Below are 18,306 nucleotides of genomic sequence, written 5' to 3'. Positions count from 1 at the left end.
GAAGAGACAGAAATCTTTAATTAGTTAATAAAGAAATAAATAAATTAAAAATAATAAATTAAAAATAAATGAAAAAAAAGAAAAAATAAAGAATCTTTGAACCTATGAGTCCTTTCTTATAGTGCTGAGTCTAGTTTTGGCATCAAAGTCTTGTTGTCTGCCTTTTTGAAAATTGAAGATTATTTTTCTACCCCCTGAAACAGATTTTTTTAATACTTATTTATTTATTTATTTATTTATTTATTTATTTATTTATTTATTATGTATACAATATTCTGTCTGTGTATATGTCTGCAAGCCAGAAGAGGGCACCAGATCTCATTATAGATGGTTGTGAGCCACCATGTGGTTGCTGGGAATTGAACTCAGGACCTTTGGAAGAGCAGTCAATGTTCTTAACCTCTGAGCCATCTCTCCAGTTTAAAAGTCTAGTTTTTTTTTTTTTTTTTTTTTTTTTAAAAAAAAAACATTTATTTAAACTTTTATTTGTTATTGAGTGGTTGTGTATGTGTGTGTGTGTGTGTGAGNTTGTGAGCCACCATGTGGTTGCCAGGAATTGAACTCAGGACCTTTGGAAGAGCAGGCAATGCTCTTAACCACTGAGCCATCTCTCCAGCCCCCTGAAATATATTTTTTAAAATAAGTTTTCTTGGGTATATTTGAGGTTCATTATGATTTTCTTGTATGTGCATTCACACATTCCTGTGTGTGTACGTGCATGTGTGCATGTATAAGTGTGTGTGTGTGTGTGTGTGTGTGTGTGTGTGTGTGTGAGGGGCAGAGGCCACTCTTCAGATATTGTCACTCAGTCATTGTCCACCTCCTTTTTTGAGACAGGGCATCTCTCCAATTAAGCTAAATTGGATGGACAGTGTCCCCTAGGACTGGTTGGGATTGCGAGCAGCTGCCACCATGGCCAGGCCTCTCAGGAGTTTGGGAGGTGAATCTCAGCTCCTTATGCATACATGACAAGACAGTCTATTTTGGGTAGACTGAACCATCTTCCTTGCCTTGATGTTCATCATATTTTATCTCTCCAAAGACTGAGAAAGAAATTTGGACATTCACTTAAGTAATTTCCTGGGATATTTATCTACTTTGTAATATATATTCATGAGTACAAATATATCTGTATTTGAATCAGATAGTAAATTGTCATCCATGTAATGATAAATTATAAATTTAGAAAATTGTTTACATATTATTTCCAATGGCTTGCTTACAAAGTATTAGCACAGGGTGGGGCTACTGAGCATTCCATGTAGAAGGATGGTCCACTGATATCTCCTAATACGCTGTGGATTATTATAATTAGGCACTGTAAAGGCAATTTTTTTTGACAAATTTAAGAGCAATTATCAAGAGCAATTAAAGTGATTCTGTACATGGACAGAGTTTTTTGGTGGTCAGAACCAGAAAGAAACACAAAGCTTTCCATCAGTCATGAGCTGCGATGTGTGTAGCCAGTGGATATAATGCCACCGGGATTGTGGTGTGAAAAAAATGGTGAGCTGCAGGGGAAAGTTGGGCCCTAGGCAGTGGCAGGTGGGCCGTGGGCAAGAAGCTTGCCTGGGCTGACCAGCCAGGAGCCTGGTGGGTATGGGGGTGGGGGTGGGGGATACTTTTAGGTCAGTTCTGGTAAGCATGGACTCGTTCCCATGTTGGGTGGCCAGATGAAGGGGGACATGAATAAAGTAATTCCACACTAGCTCGGAATAGGGTATAATAAGGGGTACTTATTTAAGGGGTCTCACAGATCACAACAGGGAACAGGAATGGAATCCAGCATCCAGGTGTGAAAGCAGGGATGGGGGAGAGGTGAGGGTAAGAGCAGAGCAGCTGGTGCCACACCTTTTGGTGTCCAAAGCCACATGCAGCCTGGTCCAGCCTCTCAAAGGCTATTGGTTGAAAAAGGTTCCCCATCAGTACTTTTATTTTCTCCAGACCGCTTTTCTCCCAAGTCTAATGAGCTGTGAAAGGAAGGTAAAAGGCACGCATGAAAGAAAAACCTGTGCTTTGACTTAGACACAGATCGGAAAATGGTATTTCAGAATCGTTGAGAACAGTCATTTCTTGGATTTTCACTTCTTTGATGCATTCAAGTTTTGGTCAGCGTCTGGTGTTCATTCTTTCTTCCTTCACCTTATTATTGGTTGGACAACCACATGTGAATAAATATGAGGAATCAGATTTGTGTAGTGAAACTCAGAACAACAGAACCGAAAGTCAGCTCAAACCACTGTATTGCATTAGTGTCATGAAAGGCACCTTGTCATGTCTAAACGATGTGTTCTGTTCATGCTAGAAAACACCCGAGTCAAAAACACTATTGGCCTCTTAAGAGAGAGTTAAGACAAATATTTATATTTTGATTTGAACTTTTGGAGACTAAGGAATGAGAATAGGACCTCATAAAACCCAAAAATTTTCTTCTCAAAGACCCATGCTTGAGCTATGCCTTTGGAGTGTACAATAGACCCAAGGCAGTTGATACCAGCAGGGAGGCTGCCAGAATTCGACCTTGCTGAACCTGAAGTGTTGTTGCCAAAGCCAGCTGTTGCCTTTTGAGGCCCTTTAAGATATAAACACAACATTCTTCCCCTTTGTGTCACAACTGAGCGTTATGCTTTTCACACACTGATAAACATTAAGACTGGAAACCTTCTGTGACAGAGCTTGGAAAGTCATCATTCCGCTGGTCAGACAGAACCCTGAAGCTAGAGGATGAGAACTGGCAACAGGGAGGGCCAGGAGGAGCTCTTTCTGGTCCCTTTACATAGAAAATGCTTCAGAATGAGCACGGAGACAATGTTTTTGTACAAATAGATTCAAAAAATGTTTAGTTGGCACATTTTTTAGTCGCTCTGATGAGAAGCAGATGGAGGTGCTGTTGAGTCCTGTCAAATATGAACTGCTCCGGACCCCGAGTATGTGTGTAAATATTTAACTAGGAAAACAGTCACACACGGGCTTCTTGGGAGCAACCTGGGAAACAGGAAGCCACAAATTATAGGTCTGAAATTTGCCATGCACGGTTTATGAGTCCAGCTAAGTAGAACCAAATGAGGAGACTGGAAATTTTATAAATAGCTCTTGGGTTTTTGGTAGAGGAGAAAAGGGGAAGGCTTAGGAGGGGAATTACTGGGCTTCGTTCCAGTACCAATCAGTACATTTAATTATAGCCAGAGCACCAAGAGTGATGTGATAGGAATTTAGTCATGCGTTTACATTTCAGATGTATTCGTGATGACCTCATGCAGGGAGAAGTGGTGGGGATCCCTGTTTATCCTCAGAGTCTAAAGTTTGTTCACGCGACAGTGTTAGGTCTGTCGATCCCTTAGGAGCTGACGTGACTTGTCCGACACACTAACACACACATGTGCATACTCAAGGACATATATACAGACACATGCACAAACACACATGCATATGCACATACACACAAGTACACTCTCACACGCACACACACTGCTCACACTCGGTGTTGGACACGTTTTTAGGTTTCAGATGATGAGGTAGGCTTGTATTTTATAGGTTGTAATTTATAGGTTAAGTAGAGGGAAAGGCATTAGTGATACCAAGTGCTTGCCATGTGCAAAATACTTGCCATTCAGTAGAAGCACTCTGTAATTGAAGGTGGAAATGAGAGCAGACTGTGCCTCCCTACTCGGAGTCTTGTCTTCAGGAGGGGGAGAGTCACATGCTCTGTTGAGTTTCTTCCTTTTCAAGTTTAATTCAGGTTCATCAGATTAGTGGTCTGTGACTCTGTTCTCTGCTTTCCAGTGCATACAGTGCCACTGATGGGCCATGCATGTTAGTTTTGTCACATGTACATTTATCTACATGGTCACCCAGAAAGCATGCTTCTCTCTGTGCTCATCATAGTCACCCGTGTCATCCTTTCCTCTTCCCACAGGAGACCACTGTTGTGGTTTTTCTTCCACGCAGGAGTCCTGCATGGTCCAGAGCCGCATGTTGCTGTCACCTCATAGCATGCTCTTAGGTATCTGGCTTCTTGACTCACTGTGTAAAGGGTAATTTAAGTCATCATCACATGCTTTATCAGTAGCAATTCCTTTCTGTTTCCACTCTGTCCCTTCATAGGAACCTGTTTCATTACCCGTTTCTCTTGATGGACATTTTGGTGCTCCTAGTGTCAGGGTATTTAAAATAACAAGTGACTGTGCATATATGGATATGTAGGTACATATATGCACAGGTAGATACATATATAAACGTGTGGATACATACATGCACATGTGGATACATATAAGCATGTGTGGATACATACATGCACATGTGCTTTGTTGAAGAAGCAGCATATTCTTTTAGACATCTGGTGTGGGAATGAAACATACATTATCCCTTGGTGTCCATTAAATTTCTATCTATAATGGAAACTTATCTATTGGCTTCTGGATAAGCTTGTAAATGTTACATTGAATACAGAAGTGGATAATCAATAGCTACTAACACTTCTGACTCAAGATCACTTTAGCTTTGATATGCAATATTCCAGCTGTATAAGATCATAGAACCAAGTTCTAATTGGCCAGGAGGCAGGATGTTCAATATAAGTTCAACACAGGAAATTATGCCTCCTTGTCTTTATAAATGCTGTTTCATATTGTGTATATTATTGGATTTATTGATTAATTTGACTTTACAAATGGAGAAGCTGAGATTTGAGTGAATAGTGGTTGTCCCTAACTCCCTCAGGTAGCTGGAGGCAGCAAGATTCACAGTATCCGTAGTCCACAGTCCATATTTCGTGGTTATAACCAAATGAGAGAGATCAAATGCAGAAGAAAGAGGAAGCGGGGAGTGCGGTTTTTATCTCCTCTTGAAAATGACAGTGTGACTCAGATTTCTGATGGCCATGTCTAATGGTTGCAGACTGTAGGTCTGTGAACCGTTTAGTTCCTGGATTCAGGGGATCTTCCCTAGGTGGAGGCTTGTCTTCAGCCGAAACCCGGGATAAGCTGCAGTCAGTGGCTAGACGCAGGATCAAGAGGCTTGCCTCGATGGTCTGCACTGAGCAGCGAGCGTCGTGGAGTCTCATTTACCGGGAAGTCACTTTTGTTACACGTGCACGCATCTAGCATGCAGCAAAACTGTTGACACACAAATAGATGTGCAAACAACAGCGAGCCAAACACACCATGCTCATTCAGTTCGACGTGCCCTCAGGCCCTTGCTTGGAATTTGCTGTGCTTGTCTCATTTACAAACTGATGGGAAAGTAAAAGGAAGTCTCCAGTGGGATTACTGAAATCTGTGAAAAGTGAAAGGATTAGTAAAAAAAAAAAAAAAAAAGGAAGGGAAAAGAAAAAAAAGATTCCAGCAATCTCAACATTAGTCCAGAAGAGCAGGGTCAAAGATCCCCGGTGCCTCATGTCTCACTCTTATAATATGTCCAAGCAAATGAGTGGAGTTTTTGTTGTTGAACTGCAGTCATGCATAGAAATGGATTCCAGGCGAATTATCCCCCTGGGTAGAAGGTAAACGGCACACTTAGAGCATGTTCAGTTCTTCACCACTAACATGGAAACGTCATTGCTTACAGCGATAGGAGCCCAGCAGTCTAGCAGACTCAGTGACATGTACTCAGAGAATCTCTAACAACCTGGGGCATTATTATTTAGCTATGACCCCATTTCCCAACAGCAGCTCAACTAGGGCAGGGCGGGCAGTTTGGTAGGAAGAAGAGAGAAAAGCCAGCTTTGTCAGGCCTCAGCCATGCCTCCGGCCAGGGGAGAGACTTTGGGAGAAATTATTTGCCCCAGAGCTTAGCTTTATATAATATAATAAATATAATATAATATATTATAATGTAATTATAATATAAATATAATCTAGAACGAAGAGACTTAAGTGAGATCTCCCTGGTGATTTGATTCCTTTGGAGTCTTTGCCTGCATTTAACTTTGACCACTGAAAATGAGTTCTCACTCCTTTTCATAACCTCAGAGGATATATTCTTGGAGAAGGTGGGCCTGGGCCACCCCTACATGGTGTGGTCTCACCCTGCATACAATGCCTTGCTAACTGTCTGCCAGCACAAAGCATACAGTCTCCAGCTCCCATCCAAGCAGAATCCATCGTAACAGCTCCTGAAAACATATTTCAGTGTGTGCTGGCCACACACTAACAGCCCTTTGTTTTGGCTCCCTGTGTTTCTGCCCCACTTCAACTGTACGAAAGTGTCAGAGCGTCTGATGGAAATGCAGAAGAAGCCTGACACACAGAGGAGAAAAAGTACAAAGGGACCTAGACAACTTACCACACGCAGAAAGGGATTTTGAATGATGTCTTCACAGAGACATTTTAAGTGTTAACCAAATAGGATTGCGTTTCTTTTGAGAACAGAAATGTTGAACGAAGTTTTGCAGAGACCTTCCCTGCCTTTTCAGAAGCTGCAAATGTAAACTTACTCCACAGAAGTTGAATTATCTGTGTGCTGAACACTCCCTTCTATCATCATAGGGGCTAGAACACACCTGCGGCTAATATATTCCCATTTATTTAATGGGCCCTCAGTGATTTACGAACAGGGAAAGCTGCCGTTCCCTAGTCAGCCACATGCAGATTTCAGCCAGAGTGGCCCACCATCTATCATGATGCCACTTTTAGGATTTCGTGTTCAGAACCTAACTTCTTTTGTGCATGTTACAAGTGGAGGGAGCTTACGGGCTCTTTAGAATAATGTCCTTCAATGCATAAGGCAAAACACACAATTACTTCAAGGAAAACAGGTGTCTAAAATGTAATGGTTAAAATGTAAAAGAACTCGTGGAACAGTAGTTTATGTGATGGTCAGTTCTACCCGTTGACTCGACACAACCTAGACTCGCCCAGGGAGAGCCCAGGGATTGTATAGATAAAGTTGGCACACTGGTGTGTCTGCGGGGAACTGACATAATTGCCTTAATGGATGTGGTAAGCCCGGCCTAAAAGTGGGTGGCGCCATTCCTTTGTCGTGGACTGTGCTTGAGTAGACCGAGAAAGCTCCCTGAGCACTGAGCACGCGTGCATTTGTTTCTCTCCATTGTTGTCTGTGGATATGACACGACAGTGGTTTTAAGTTCCTGCTACCGTGGGTTCCCTGGGGTGATTGCCTATAACCTGGAATTGTGAGCCTAAGGAAAGCCTTTCTTCCCTGAGTTCCTTTTTGTCAGGTATTTGGTATCAGAGCAGCAGAAATGGAATCAGAACCATGTGCTTCTTTATTAACACATCTGGTAGCATATCCAGGAGCAATCTTAGTATTTTAAGATAGCTATGGATAACAAAGTGAGGATGGAGGTCCCAGGAACTGGAATGGGAAATATGTATTACATATGTAAATACGTTATTACAGTGCATGGTTTGTGGCCAATATGTACAGGTGAAGATGTTTACTTTCTGTTAGAGATTAGTGACAATGAAGACATAGTCTTCATTCAAATGTACAGATGTCCTGAATTCTGTTCATAGGTACTTTGGAAATACCCATAAACCCAATATTAAGGACATCTGGAATATGATTATGTATGATTATGATGTAAATTTAAAGGGCATGTTTATATATAACCCTATGCATAATTATGCATATTTGTTTAATTTCTACTGGAACTTCCATTCATTCACTTACTTATAGTCTTTAAAGCCTTTATAATCATTATTGTATGTGTGTGGGTTGATGGGTAGGTATGGGTGAGCGCACGTGGTGCCTGGGTGGAGGTCAGGGTGCTCTTTTTGCAGTCAGTTCTCTCCTTCCACATTCATATGGGTTTTGGGGATTGAACTAATTTCATTATTCTTCATAAACATCATATTTACAAGCTGAGCCATCTCTACTGCCCTTATTTATATTCTTGCATATAACCTGGTTTGCTTATGAAAGGACCTTGAGGCAACTTCCATAAATGCATAAAGTCAATATAATAAAATTACAAGCAAGTAGAGAAAAAGAAATACAGAGGACCTATTATAGTTGTCTTTCTGGGTCTGGGTTACCTCACTCAATATGATGTTTTCTAGATTCATCCATTTGCATGCATATTTCAAGATGTCATTATTTTTTTTAATTTCTTTTTTTTTAATTGAAATGTCATTATTTTCTTGCCCCATTTTCTTTCACCATTCTTTGGTTGAGGGGCAACTAGGTTGTTTCCAGGCTCTGGCTATTATGAATAATGCTGCTATAAACATAGTTGAGCATATGTTCTTGTGGTATGATTGAGCATCTTTTGGGTATATACACAAAAGTGGTATTTCTGGGTCTTGAGGTAGATTGTTTCCTAATTTTCTGAGAAATCGCCATACTAATTTCCAAAGTGGCTGTATAAGTTTGCACTCCCACAAGCAGTGGAGGAGTATTCTTCTTACCCCACATCCTCTCCAGCATAAGTTGTCATCAGTGTTTTTGATCTTGGCCATTCTTACAGGTGTAAGATGGAATCTCAGAGTTGTTCTGATTTGCATTTCTCTGATGACTAAGGATGTTGAGCATTTCCTTAACTGTCTTTCAGTCATTTGAGATTGACTCATAAGTGGCTTTTAAACATAAAGCAAAGAAAAATCAGCCTATAAGCTACAACCCCAGGGAACCTGGACAACAAAAGAGGACTTTAAAAGAGAGATATACATGGATCTATATAGGAAGGAGAAAAAACAAGATCTCCTGACTAAATTGGCAGTGTGGGGGTCACAGGAGAGGGCAGAAGAGGAGAGGGAGATGGAGAAAAACGCATGGCTCAATTAAAAAGAAATACAGAGGAATATAAAAACTGAGAGGCATTCTGGAATGAAATTAATGTGTGTAGTGTGCTTGTACTAAGACAGGATGGAATTCTGATTCTAGCTGGGCTTGGTGGTGCACACCTTTAGTCTCAGCACTTGGGAACTCAAAGCAGAAGGATCAGTTCAAGGTTACCCTTGGTTGCATAGAGAGTTAGAGTCTCTCTTCTGAACCTCTGAACCACGTGAGACCCTAGCTCAGCACAAACCTCCTCCATTTTCCCAAGACTTTACTGTCAAAGGTCAGAAATAATAATTAGCTATAGACTCATGATCATATCAATCAAATAAGATAATGTCTGTTTCACTGTTGAAAACTACAGGGAAATCAATCCGTGTGTCTTAGTGGGCTGAAATATCAAAACCCCATAGAGGGCGCCTTGGATGGTGGGTCTACCTCTCACTGTGAGGCTGAGGAAGGGGGCGCCAGCGAGCGTGGTTGGGTTCTGGTGAGGTCTCTCTTCCAGGCTCATAGATATCTTCTGCTATGATGCCACATGCATTTGAGGGACTCAGTTGGTTCGTCACGCTACTCTGCTTTATTGAGCACACTGTCCTGGGGCTCCATCTTGTAACTTCTCAGTACCAAGCACACATGTTTCTGTGGGCCTTGCTAATATAGGAATGGGCCTTATGATGTCTTTGGGGACATTAAGGTATTTATTTACCTACCTGTTACCTGCCCTGAAGCGCTTAACTCTTGAAATAATTACTAGTGATTCTTACTTTGTTATAGATTAATGTGAGCCCACAATGAGAGCCCCGAATGTCTGCTACATTGGATTCAGCACATGATTTCAAAGACTACAGTACTCCACAGGGCCACGGGCTAGGATATAGAGCAATAGGTTTGCCTTTAAACATATTTCATAAGTAATGTTGGTCGTAACTGAGCAATTGGGTTGAGAAGCAGTCAGTTGGATTTAATGTTCCGGGCAAGGACTGGAATGTGGCTAATCCTACGCTGCAGATTAAATACTCCAACAGTCTGGAGAACAGGAAACTCACAGGGTCACTTAACAAAACACCACACTCATATTTCAGGGTTGGAGGAGTGCCTGGATCATGTAGTCTCTGGCGCTGGAGACTCTCACACTCTGTGGAGTACAGCTCAGATTTCTGGTTGCTGCTCTTCTCTGGCCCCAGGAGATGATCCAGACATCACTGCTGCATCTGTGACTTCCTGCATTCCCATCAGCTCATAGGCCCAGACAGAGGGAACACCAGCATGTTCCTTACCATACTGCAGAGACCAGAGGTTTCCAAGTTGGTAGACAACAGGGATATTTACTCTTCTATAAAGATCTCAGTCTCATTTGCAGGGGTGTGGTATTATCATAGGGCCCTAACAGAACTAGTATCTGAAGAGCATAGTACATGCAAAAGCACTACTCAGAACACTTTGGTACCTGTGGCTGCTCATAGGTGAACTGCATAAGTTCACAGACATGTACTGCAATGATGTAAATATCATTTCTAAGTCTGTCATAGTGTCAGCATTAGGAGATGGGGGAGTCATGAAGTTCTGCCTTCACAAATATATTAATGCTGGTCCATGGGAATGAGTCTGATGTCCCAGATATGGGCTTAATATAAAAACAAATGAATCCGGTCTCATTATTTCTGTCCTGAGTGTGTGTACATGAAATTCTGTCATGTTATGACAAAAATCTCATGCTCTGACAAGAATCTCACGCCACTTCTGATCCCTTCCAGCTTCCAGAGCCATGAGTCAAACAGTTTTCTATTGCTTAAAATTTCCTCAATTTGTGATATTCTGTTATAGCACCAGCAAACAGATGAGGAGCCTAGATGATCCGTACTTGGTACAATGATGTGTTAGCCTGGAAGATTGGCTTAGCTGAAATATGCTAATTTCAATTCTAAACCCTTCAACACAGTGGACTATTTTAGCTGTGACTGGTAGAACATTTTGTGCCTGCCCAAAGATAATTAACTGCCAAATATATACTTCAAAAAGTGGTTGAGTTAGCTTGCTTTATGGATTTGTTGATTATGAGCCAGTTATTTGTGGAGCAGAGTCTAATATAGATGACGACTTTGGACTTGGGGTGGTTGGTTTGTGCTTTCCCTTCTTGGTTAGGCATCAAGGTCACTTCATTAAAGCAATTATTTGCTCAGAACAATAAAGACAATGTTGTCCAAATAGCCATCTGCAGCCTTTTATCTATTAGTATGTTCTTGCCAAAAAGGAATAGTCATTGGTCATCTAAGAAAAGAATAAGTTATTAAAAACTGCGAAACGTCTGTCTCTTCAAAGTCCACGGGAAATTTAAAACTTATGTGTCTCTCACACACATATACATATATACATACACACTGAGTGTAGTATGCACATGTATATATGCTTGTGTCTGTATGTGTGTGTTTATGCATATGTATTATTTGTTTTGGAGTTTGAGACAATGTCTCGCTGTGTAGCCTAGCCTGGCCTGGAACTCACCCCAAATCTGGGCTTCTCTCCAACACAGCAATCCTGGCATTACAGGCACAAACCACCATTCTTGACTGTGTTTGTATTTCTAAGGGGGTCTATTTTGTTTTCTTAGTAAAGGAGAGTGTGTTTCTCAGTAACTAACTTTGTGTGTGTGTCTCTGAAAATCAAGAATTGCATCTTACATCTGCAAGGCAAGTGCTCTTCTACTGAGCTGCAGTCCAGCCTTAAGGTTTATATTAGAATTAGTTGAAGAATAGTTCCCGAGGCTTAGTGAGACATCTTAACTAGTAATACTTTATGTTTACTTAGTTGTTCTGCTTTGGCCTTTGCTGTGGGTTTTGATGTGATGCAGGGAACGATAGTTGTTCTTCCCACCTGTGGGTCTGATACTTGCTTTCCTTGCAACTGTGACAAAAGTGTCTGACAAAAGGGAGGAAGGGAAGGTTGACATGGGCTCATGGTATGTGGTTCCAGTCCATTTATTCTCTACTTAATTTCAATTTGATTTTATATGAGACAATAAACTAGATTTGTTCTCATTTTGTGTTTAGAAAAAAAAAACTGATCTTCAAGATTCATTTAGAAAAGGTTAAATGAAACCTGAAGGGTTGTAAACGTGAGCAAAGTTTTAAAGGTAATTGTATCTTAAAGTTGAATTTTTATTGAACAAAAACCTTAGAAACCAATATCATTTTTTGATTTAGGAAGGTTATGAGAATAAGCAATACCCCGAGGAGGTTAATGTATTATTTAAAGTAATAATTTTAACAATTTTAAACTCATGTTCAAAGATAAAATTGGACTAATTTTCAAGAGCTATCAGTCTTAATTTCCCAGGAAATCACAGTGATTAAATTAACTGCAGGCAGCCACTCTTGTGCTTTGAAGATAATATGGATGTGTAGGGGGTTGGAGAGGAAAGAGGAATGATGTATATTCTAACAAGGGCTTCACAGTTGAAGCATCCCCCGTCTATCTCTCTTGAAGTAATTCATATATTCAAGGCAAAATCCCCCACTTCAGCTTCCTTTACTGTCTTTGGCTTAAAACCCAATTCAAATGAAGGACTAGAATGTTTTTCTTAGAATTGGAACAAAGAAATTTTTCCTTTAATGGAGTGCATAATATGCCAATTCTAAAGAAAATACTGTCATATGCAGAGAATGCTGAATATTGAAGAGAGTTCAGTTCCTCCCGTGGGTGTATCTCAGGGCCCTGTCCCGACTTCTCTATGAAACCAGACACTGGACAAAGACGGTAATGTCACACTCATTACTCCGTCCTTTGAAATTACTCTCTCCCTTTGAAACGAGCTACTGAAATTGCTGACTGTTAAGGAAATTGCTCATGGATGAGAGACTAAATGGACTGCCATGCCAGCCGAGCCTTCTGGAGATGCTGTAGTTCTCATTGGTGGAGGAAAGAGAAGCAACTTATTTTCTTCAAGGTCTTTCCAAACTTAGAATGAGGTAGGAAGTAGGTCTGTGTCTAGTCCCACCCAGATAACAAGCACAGTCTCTCCTTCCAAGACCTGGTGGGATTACCTGAAATTTTAGTGTCCTTGAAAGCGTTGCTTAACTCTGAGGTGGCCAGGACCCAAGACTTCTAGGATGGGAGCCTGTGGTGTTCGCCTGGCTGGACGGTTTGCCTAGAAGCTCATATTATTGACTGTCATTCAAGTCACATGCACGGATTTCCAAATCTTTCCTGCCTTGATAATAAACTAAACAGAGAGATCCTGAGGTCCAAAGGAAAAGGAGAAGAAGAAAAATGATCTGGTTTAACATGCAAAGAAGTTCTTGTAAAAAAAATGGTATTTACCCTGAGATGCTGTTTGGGGAAGAAGGAAGAAGCGACATCCACTTTTCTTGGGAACACGTGGAGATGTGAGCTCTTGCATGCATCAAGTGCAAAACCAAGAATGAGATGAAAAAGCTGATTTCTGATCATTTGATATAGTTAATATGCATTTTAGACCAGCACTCAGTAACTTTGACGTTGTTTCTAGTGAAACCGTGATCCTTTCAAAGAGCAGTTAAGAAATGTTTAGCTAAAGCATGGTGTCATGCTGCTCTATAATTTAGCACAATGAAACAAGAGCTGAGAAGCCCAGAATTTGCACCATGGATAGAGGAGGAAAAATAGTTTCAATTTATTTTGCATGCAAATAGAAGGTTTCTTGCTTTAGGGTGATAAGTATGTCATGTCTATATTTAAATTTTGGCCCCAGAAGCAGTCTTACTGCTTATATGAATGTGCATAAATTTCCATTCAAAAGGAAAAGATAATTTAAAAAATACCCACCTCAGTGGAATGGCAATACAAATTAAGCACATTCATCCTTGTCAAAAGAAATTTATTAATTAAAAACTGACACTAAGTTTATTTTATAGGAGGCAATTATTTAATGTAACTGCGACTGAAATAAAATATTTGTATAATCTATTGTGGAATTCTAAAATGTATATTCAAAATATAAAACACCCTAACCCATGAGTCAAAAGTGTTCAACCTAAGTCTAATTGTGAGGAAACAATTAGATGAACCCAAACAGAAGGGATGCAACAACCAAGACGAGAGACAGTGTAGACACTTAATGATACAGTTGATTCTATAGTAGCCATGCTTTCTACACCCAAGGATTCGACCTATTTCAGACTGTTTATTAGAAAAGAATTGCACCTGCATAGGATGAGGAACTTTCTTGTTCTTATTTCTTAAGCAACACAGTGTAGTATCTTATTATGAAGCATTCATATTGCATTATCCAGTACTGCGGTCTAAAGCACACTGAAGGGTGTTAAATGCTTCGTTCTATGTAAGGCACAAGAGCATCCTTGACTGTGGTATCCACAGGCTTCTGGAAATAGCCTCCCCTCAGATATTAAAGATATACCACACATAAAGTAGTGATCCTTGATTGAAACCTGGATTGGAAATGAAATGCAATGACTTCTCTGGACCAGAAAGGACATTGTTAAGACAGGGAAATTTGAATTGTATAGGTTTCTTAAAGAAGAATATATATTTTTGAACAAATATATGATTTAGACAATGAGTGTATTATTATTATTAATTTGAAATCCTTTCCCATTGGTAAAACTCCAGGAAAATGCCGGGCGATGGTGGCGCACGCCTTTAATCCCAGCACTCGGGAGGCAGAGGCAGGCGGATCTCTGTGAGTTCGAGACCAGCCTGGTCTACAGAGCTAGTGCCAGGACAGGCTCCAAAGCCACAGAGAAACCCTGTCTCGAAAAACAAAAAAAAAAAAAAAAAAAAAAAAAAAAGAACTCCAGGAAAATGGTTGGAAGTTCTAAATTCATGAACACATTTTTCTTTTCTTCTTTTTAAAATGTGTATGAGTGTTTTGTCATCTAGGATGTAAGTACCATGTGTGTGTCTGATACACTTGAAGTGAGACCAGGAAAGGGCATGGATTCTCTGGAATTAGAGCTACAGACAGTTGTAGCTACCACCTGTGTGCTGGGAACTGAACCTAGGTCCTCTGCAAGAGTGACAAGTGCTCTTAACTGTTGAGTCACCTCTCCAGCCCCATGTGTACATTTTCAAAGCAATTAAAAAACTGCTGGGTATGCACACAAAGGGTTAGAGCAAGCTTTCCAGCACAGCCCCGGGTATTCAGTTCCAGGGACCAGTGATTTCTCACAGCTTGGCACTCATGTCTTCCTTCCAGGGAGATGAAACTGTGCAGCTAATTCTCTGGGAGAGGCTCCTGGCCATTCCATATTCACCAACTTAAGTCCTTTGTTGTGTGTTCTCAGGTTGATATGCAGGATTTCAGCTCATAGGTAGCTGAAACTCTAATGACATCCTTTTTTGTTCTTTCTTGTATAGATCATCAGCAGCAGCAGACCTGGATTGAGACAATCACCTCACACATTTTTGGTATGTAATTGACAGCTCTCCAAATCTAGTTCTTTGAGTGATGTTTGTGACCTGAAAATCCCACTCTCCACTCTGTTATTCTGATTTATGAGCCAAGTCAGAATAAGCCAAGTATGCTTGTCCCCAAGCTAATATTATGAAAAGGAAAGATATTAGTATTGGTAAATTACCAACTGTTTACCTTTTATTTCTCCTGAAAATGGATTCTGGGTGGTGATTATTTTACAATTAAAGAATTGTTTATATATTTATGGGTTAATTTCTTTTTATTTTCATTTCAGTCTGAGCAAAGCTTACTGTAGCAGACTAAGCACTGCAGAATCATATTATGACAAGATTCTGCTTTGTAAACAACTGTGGGTTTAGATGTCCAGATATAAGTTAGATGTCCTACAAATGGGTATTGATTATTATAAGCTTATAATGAATTATAATATAAAGACATAACAGCCTTAAAATATTCCTATATTTAAAGTTCAACTCTAATGACCTATCCAAGATTCTGTGATTTTAGATATAAATGTTTTTGCTATCCCTTTGATATGTGATTTATAAAATGACTTAGGAAAGATTATATATTTTGCTCGCAACTGTGTCATATAATTCCTTATTTGAAGATGAATGCTTAAGAGAAATCCCATACTAGCTCAAAATTGAGTATAATAGAGGGTTATTTATTTAGGGGCAGACTCACAGATTATAGTCCTCTGCTCAAACAGGTAACAGCAACCGAATCTCACAGCCATAAGAGAGACCAGACATGCCCTTTACATTAGCACACTTGAGCCATGCTCAAGTGGGCAGGTAACTTAAAGGCTACAGGCTGTAAAAATTCCTACAGCATCTCCCCCTTTTGTTTAAATAAGAAAGTTCTAAGCTGAATACAAAATTATATGCAATAATAACAAATATCAGGTATAAAAATTAGAATTACAGCCAGCATAAACAATATCAAGCAAGAAACGTGATAAATGTTTCAATAATTATTCTATCTTAATGAGTTTAAGTCTTGTATAATAAATAACTTGACCAAGTCATGAGATGAAAATAACCACAACTATCTAGTCTTCAACCCAAATGAAGACCCAAGAAGGGAAATAATATTACTTGAGTAAGCAGGAAGTGCAATCAAGCAACTTCCAAAATGTGCAAAAAATGACAGAGGCAACTGGCTACCTGAGCAATCACCCAAAGTCTCATTTGCAACATTGGAGTAACCAACTTTGGCTAAGACCTAGAGTAAATGACAGACTATTTTCAGAGGCAGGAAAAATTTCAAAACTGTATTACAAGTCTTGGCAAGATTTGACAGTCTTTTTTCTTGTATCCTGCTTGTCCTGTCTGGACATCATGAATTTTGTCAGTGCTTGATGCATGGGCAGTTCCTTGTTCAAAGGCCAGTTTTGCCAAGAAGAAAACAAGCTCCAAGTGGAGTGTCTTTGGTGCTCAACATTCTCTTGAGAATAGACTGGTGCTGCCAGGAGCAATTGTGTCTTACATCAAATTATTTAAAGGCCATATTTTGTAGCTCTTTGGAGTGGTTGAAGATTCCCTATCTATGCAGAATACAATCTCTATGTATCTAAAGAACCTGATTAGTCTAACTATAAGTATGATAAAACATGGATGACTATTGACCTATAATTCTTAATAGCTATATAACTTAAAGACTAATATTTCACATTAAAATATTAAACAATCTTTAAACAACTGTGCAATAAATGAAGACAGTGACCTCAAAATGTAAACAATGTATAAGTATCTTGATCAGAGGTAGGAATGTATACTGCAATATGCTAAAATTATCCTAAAATTGTATCAATATACAAAATGTCTTAAGCAGAGGTAGAAGCATGTTGGGTGTAGACTGCTTGTTTGTCCCAGCTGCCCAGAACTAAAATAACCACACAGAAACTATATTATTTAAGACACTGCTTGGAGTATTAGCTCTAGCTTCTTATTGGCTAACTCTTACATCTTAATTTAACCCATTTCTATTAATCTGTGTATTGCCACATGGCTGTGGCTTACCAAGTGAAGTTCCAGGCGTCTTTCTCTGGAAGGGCTACATGGCTTCTCCCTAACTCTACCTCCTTTCTCCCAGCATTCAATTTAGTTTTCCCTATCTAGCTCTGTTCCCCTATAGCTCTGCTATAGGCCAAAAGCAGTTTCTTTATAAAACCAATGATATTCACAGCATACAGAGGGGAATACCACATCAGAAGCATGCATGCATACAATATGACAAAATAACTTTGCCTAGGTATACAAATATTGTAGACTAAAATTGGAACATATTCAATATAATTTAAGTTTGTATCAATATACAAGAATCTATACCAATGTAAATAATAGCTCACAAGTATTCACTCTATTACTCACTTGTATTATTAGTTTGAGTAAGCCCATACTAATCTATTATCTCATCCAATTTTCCCCTTTTTTTCAAAGAGATCCCTGAGCTTACATAATTTTCCCCCAACCCTATAACAATTATAATCAGTCCCTAAATTATGAGGATAAACTTTGTTGGGAGAGGGGATGTCGTCTTCTAGAATTGCTTCCAGCTGTCATGGGGGCAATGTTCTTTCTATTGGAGCCTGTGAAAGTAAAATGTTGGTTAAGTTCCAAGATTACTGTCTGGTATAATTGCAAATAGTCTCTGAGTATTTGATAGGGTTTTTTCTGAGGTTCCTATTTAGAGTTCTGGACAGAATGTTGTAAAAATAAAAAAAACGCACCATTTCAGCTAACCAAGTTGGAACCATCTTGAGCAGTTGGTACCCAAAATGGATCATACAGTAGCACTATCAGCATCATAATATCATATAAACCAGGTGGGGTTGTTGTTGTGGGGCCCCATCTTCTTCCTGGAAACTTCAAAGATTACTGCAGGAAAATTCATTGTTCATTGTGGAAAACTTAAACATTATTTATATAGACATATATTCAATGAAAGGTACAATAGAGACAAAAATTATAAAGAAAAGAAAAATATTTTCTAAATTCTTCTTTCTATCCCATACCATGGCTCATGACATGAGACAAAAACTATGAATATTCATTTTAACAACATGCTTGGATTTAGAGAAGGACAGAGGCAGTGTTCAACTCCAAAGCCAGCTTTGATTTTTAAGTGAGTCATGATTATTATTTTATTTA

General features: G+C 39.5%; 1 protein-coding gene across 1 annotated transcript in view; it reads left to right on the top strand.

The window, feature by feature from the left end:
* Ipcef1 (interaction protein for cytohesin exchange factors 1) overlaps positions 1-18,306 on the top strand; it is a 143,023-nt gene that overhangs the window by 21,649 nt on the left and 103,068 nt on the right. The window contains exon 2 of the mRNA XM_050135837.1: positions 15,094-15,144. The gene's annotated coding sequence lies outside the window, so the exon portion shown is untranslated. The remainder of the gene's footprint in view (positions 1-15,093; positions 15,145-18,306) is intronic.

Source organism: Alexandromys fortis, unplaced genomic scaffold (genome assembly GCF_014885135.2).
Source record: "Alexandromys fortis isolate MF-2015 unplaced genomic scaffold, M_Fortis_MF-2015_v1.1 scaffold_23, whole genome shotgun sequence".
Lineage (NCBI taxonomy): Eukaryota > Metazoa > Chordata > Mammalia > Rodentia > Cricetidae > Alexandromys > Alexandromys fortis.
The sequence above is the reverse complement of the archived record's forward strand: the minus strand, read 5'-3'. Positions and strand labels throughout refer to the sequence as shown.